This window comes from Macrobrachium rosenbergii, chromosome 34 (assembly GCF_040412425.1).
Source record: "Macrobrachium rosenbergii isolate ZJJX-2024 chromosome 34, ASM4041242v1, whole genome shotgun sequence".
NCBI classification, from domain to species: domain Eukaryota; kingdom Metazoa; phylum Arthropoda; class Malacostraca; order Decapoda; family Palaemonidae; genus Macrobrachium; species Macrobrachium rosenbergii.
Window position 1 is genome coordinate 8,741,815 of NC_089774.1, and position 5,624 is coordinate 8,747,438.

Here is a 5,624-nt window from a genome sequence, read left to right on the forward strand (position 1 = left end):
ATTACAGCCCTCTAGCCTCAGTAGTTTTTATTTCATTTAAGGTGAAAGTTAGCCATGATCGTGCTTCTGGCAACGATATAAGATAAGCCACCACTAGGGCCGTGGTTAAAGTTTCATGGGCAGTGGGTCATGCAGTATTATACCGAGACCACCGAAAGATAGATCTATTTTCGGTGGCCTTGATTATACGCTGTAGCGGCTGTACAGAAAACTCGATTGTGCCGTAGATCTGAGGGCAGACAGAAAAAGTGCGGACAGAAAAAAGTGCGGACAGAATAAAGTGCGGACGGACAGACAAAGCCGGCACAATAGTTTTCTTTTACAGAAAAGTAATAAAACCTTCCAAAGAGAGTTTCATATTTTTCCAATTATTTCATGGAGAATTTGTTTGATGTCACCAACATCCTCTTTTGCAATCACAATTTGTTTTTATTGACGATTTCAAGAATATTCTAAATATTTCAGGGGGAAAATTATTGTTTGTCTAAATCATGGCATCAGGATTATTTCTAAATAATTTTGTTAGTATTTTCTCAAAATATTTTTATTTAAATCTTTTTGTAGGTAATTAGCTTAATTTTTTTTATATATTTATATATATATATATATATATATATATATATATATATATATATATATATATATATATATATATTATAGATTCCTTTACTGCTTCATCCATTACATATTTGAATAACAACATATAAGAAATCATGGATTTCTTTAATATAATATAAATATAAAAAAAAATTTCTATCTCTTATAAATTTATAAAAGGTCCTCTTTTTAAAAATATGAAGAGGAATTTTTAAAAATCAATATTTTGACTGAAACAACAAAATATGATTCAACTAAAAAAAACATATTTTGCGAACGATTCATTTTTATACAGAAAGATTATTGAATGCAGATTTTTTTAACTGTTAAAAAAATTCTCTGTTTTTTTATGGAATCGTAAATGATTGCTTTATAGAGATTCTGTTAAAAAATATTTCGTTATCTTTGGTGATATTAATTTTGTTATTTGATGAAAAATGTATTCAATAACTGTGAGCAGAATCTTACTCTTAACTTAAGAAATATTATATTATAATTTTTCAGAAATTTACGGGCATCTCTTTTGGATATATTTCTTTTCATATTTTTTGATAGGCGATTTAGAAATATTCCTTTAATTAACGTTTTTTTTTGTTAAAAAATTTTAGCCACCTCTTTTGGAGATATTTCTCTTCATATTTTTTGAAAGAAAATTTAGAAATATCCCATTAAATTTTTTTCAAAAATTTTCAGGCACGTCTTTTGGAAATATTTCCATTTATATTTATTTTGATAGACAATTTATCGAATGAGATTTTTTATTTTGACAAATGCCCTTATATGTTTAGCTGTTTTAGTGAAATATTTTTTCTTTTCCATTTTGGCAAACAATTTTTCCTGTTCTTTATACGTCTTGTCAATTAATCAAGTTATCTTTTCTTTAATTTCTTTATACGATTGATTTTACACATTGTGTTCTATGTTATCTCTGTCTGTCTGTCTGTGACTTCTTCTCTCAAAGGCAGATAGAATCATTGTTGCAAAGTTTTTAATGTAGAAAAATTCCTGCCTCTGTTTATGTATATATATATATATATATATATATATATATATATATATATATATATATATATATATATATATATATATATATATATATATATATATATATAGAGAGAGAGAGAGAGAGAGAGAGAGAGAGAGAGAGAGAGAGAGAGAGAGAGAGAGAAACCAATGAACCTGATCAGCTTTCCTAAACCATTGATATACCAATTCTGATTCCCACCTCAGGAACTACCTCCGTCTATCTTTTCTTCAGGGTACCTGGATTCTCATGAATTCCTTTGTGATCTCTCTCTCTCTCTCTCTCTCTCTCTCTCTCTCTCTCTCTCTCTCTCTCTCTCTCTCTCTCTCTCCTGAGGGCTGTTCGCAGCTGTTCCTGCAGTTGATCTGGCACCAAAGCCCCGAACCCGAAAATCAGTGTGGGTCCTGAAAGCCCAAATCAACTTTTGGGGATTTTTGAGATTTCCTGCAAATTGATTTATCATATTATTATTACTTTCAGTTTTGTCTGAGATGGTCATTTATTTATGGAAATGTATGTTTTCTTGAGGAGAGAGAGAGAGAGAGAGAGAGAGAGAGAGAGAGAGAGAGAGAGAGAGAGAGAGAGAGAGAGCATATGTATGTTTTGAATAATCATTGAATAAAAATTATGCTTAGGTTTTGTGTATATGAATATTATATATATATATATATATATATATATATATATATATATATATATATATATATATATATATATATATATATATATATATATATATATATATATATATATATATATATATATATATATATATATATATATATATATATATATATATATATATATATATATATATATATACATATATATCGACACCAACCAATCAGAAGCCGAGATCGGCTCTCAAGACGCCCCATTAGCCAATCACAGATCAGGACGAACAAAAATCTTAGCCTCGACGAAACCCACCAATGTAAATAAATAGAGTAGGTCTGTCTATATCTGAAGTCATTACCTGCTTGGCCACGGGTCTGTGCAGACGTCTATTCGAAAGTCATTAGTGAAATAAGAATAAAATTTAGTTGGTGTAGGTGCAATGTTTAAAATACTGATTTATTACTGACATTACTGGAATCTACAAACAATAACTGAATTCCAGTGTAAGTCTCATTCAGTTTTTCTTACTGTAGTAAATTCAAACCCACAGATAAGTCAATAGTCCCTGGAAGTCAAAAAATAGTAATTACAGGAAGTCAACTGACAAGATACCTCAAAATACAAGATGTATTCAGGTCACATTGCCTATTGGAGTGGCTGGGGATTAAAGCATCTTTATTGCATCATTATTGTATACTTCATGGCTCCCGGAACAAAGGAAAATATATAAAAAAGGGCGTTCAATATCCTTCCATAAGGAGAGTTCATGAGAGCATGAAAAGTAATATTCTCAGTAAAGCCTCCATTCACGTCACTGCATAGAAAACGGGAGACGCGTGAGGGGAGACTAAGCTAAAATGGAGTTGATTGCGTATTGCTCTGGTGATGTCTATTGTGTCTAGAGATTCACTGTAAGAGTGTTGTTAGGTGAAGGATTGGGTGTAATTTTATATGTATGTATATATATATATATATATATATATATATATATATATATATATATATATATATATATATATATATATATATATATATATATGTGTGTGTGTGTGTGTGTGTGTGTGTGTGTGTGTGTGTGTGTATACAAGATATCTCTCTGAATAATTGTTTTATAGAAATTTGAATTTATCTCGTTTCTTCAACCCTTCAAAATTCCTTCTCATATAGAGACACAGATCAGCTATAATAATAATAATAATAATAATAATAATAATAATAATAATAATAATAATAATAATAATAATAATAATAATAATAATAATAATAATAATAATAATAATAATAATAATAATAATAATAATAATAATAATAATAAGCGCTATTACTTATTGGGTTTTGAATTATTTTTCATATCATAGTTCCATTGGTTTTCTGTAATGTAATTAGTCCTTTTTATATTCCACATTTATAACTGACAGTCCTCTCTGACAAATTTCTCGTGAAATATTTTCCCTTAATAGTCTACAATATCTTTCATGTAGATATATATCTGCTAAGCTTTCATATTTCCATTTTCGTTGATAAAAATTAAAAATATAAACTTGAAATATACTCTCTGATAAATTAGTGATTGCTTAATGAAAGTGATTATAGTAACAAAGTATGGTGATTTTTTTATCACGTCTGGTTTATAAAATTGCAAGATAATCATGAAACTTTTTTATTATCAATTTTTCATTTTGTTTAATGATTAAATAGGAAGCCACCTTAAGAGGAACCGATACAATAAATCTTTTTCCATATAGTTGCACAAAAATTTTACAATATAATTCTGATTAAGTCTTCCTTTATTTGCAGCAGTAATATTTTAATTATACTGAACCACTGTTTTAATTTTTTTATGTGAGTCCTGGTGTGAGAAAAGTTATAAAAACACTACCAATATAGTATTAGTTATTTTTAGGAGGGCATTGCAGCCACCCAAAAAACAATAGCTTTCCACAGTTCCTTTGAGGTTATAGCCTGTAAAAGTAGAAAATAACCTTGAATTATAGTTTCCTATCAATTATTCATTACCTTGGAGGAAAAAATTATAATCACCTTAAATGGACATCATCTGATCATTTTGATTTTATTCCGTTCAAGCAAAAATGATAACTACCCTGAAGGGACATCATGTGATAATTTTGATTTTATTGTTCAAGAAAAAATTATGATTACATTAAAGGAACGTCATCTGATAATTTTAATTCTATTATTTTCTATAACCTCCAAAAAAAAAAGTTTATTCCATAACGTCAGGAACCAGGAACTAAAACCAATATATTTTACAGTCACTTTAAAGGAACATCATCTAATAATTCTGATTATATTCCATCCAATAAACTCCCAAAAAAAAAGGGTTTATTCCAGAACGCCATAAACCAGGAAATAAACGAAGGAGACTAAAACACAGAAACCATTTTTGTGTGTCATTTTTTATTGACTGCCGGCTGCTGCAGCAACAGCAGTAACAGCTGCATCCGAGTGACAACAGCAGCAGCAGCAGCTGTATGCGTGTGTTTATTTATAATAATAGCAATTGGGGGTCGTCTTTCAATTCGGAAATCATTATACAATTGATAATTTACAACGGACTGTGGAAAGTAGGAGGTTTGTTTGTTTGTGGGGTTGGGGAATGATAAGGAGAAAGGTAGGGGAGGGATACCTTTATCATCTTCGTTTTGGTGGGGTGGGGAGAGAGAGAGAGAGAGAGACAGAGAAAGAGATAGAGAGAGAGAGAGAAAAGAAAGAGAAACGGTCTACATAAGACAGACAGGTTTGAAAAAACACCTCTTCACGATTAAATTAAAAAAAGAAAAAGGGGGGGCGGGGGCGTTACATGATGATGACGATGATGATGGAAAAAGAAATTGTTTTGAGAGAGATATATCTATGTATATAATCTTTTTTTAATTAAATAATATTCATAGTTTGGGTGTCGTAAGAATGGTCTTTGTAAGATGCCTCGTGAGACAATTTTTTGGGGGAGGCTGCTTGCGAGATGACCTGATGAAATCGGAGACACTATTTACTTTCTCGTTTTAAACCTTCGGCTATCCATTTAACTACAGAGAGAGAGAGAGAGAGAGAAGGATAAGGATAGAGAGAAAGAGAGCTAGAGAAAGAGAGAGAGAGAGAGCTAAAGAGAGATAGACAGCGAGAATTATATAGGGATTGCTGTGCACGTTTTATTAAACTCACTAATACTCAATATAAGGTGAAGTTAGACTGATCTACCCATACAATTCGTGTTCATAAGTGGAGACTTACGGTAAGATGATATACCTAGTGCAGAGCACACACGCATATATATGTATATATAAAGACCGCATGTATATATACATCTATATATAGCTACTATATATCATCGAGAAATGAGTGGTTCTTCTCTATAATATTCGAA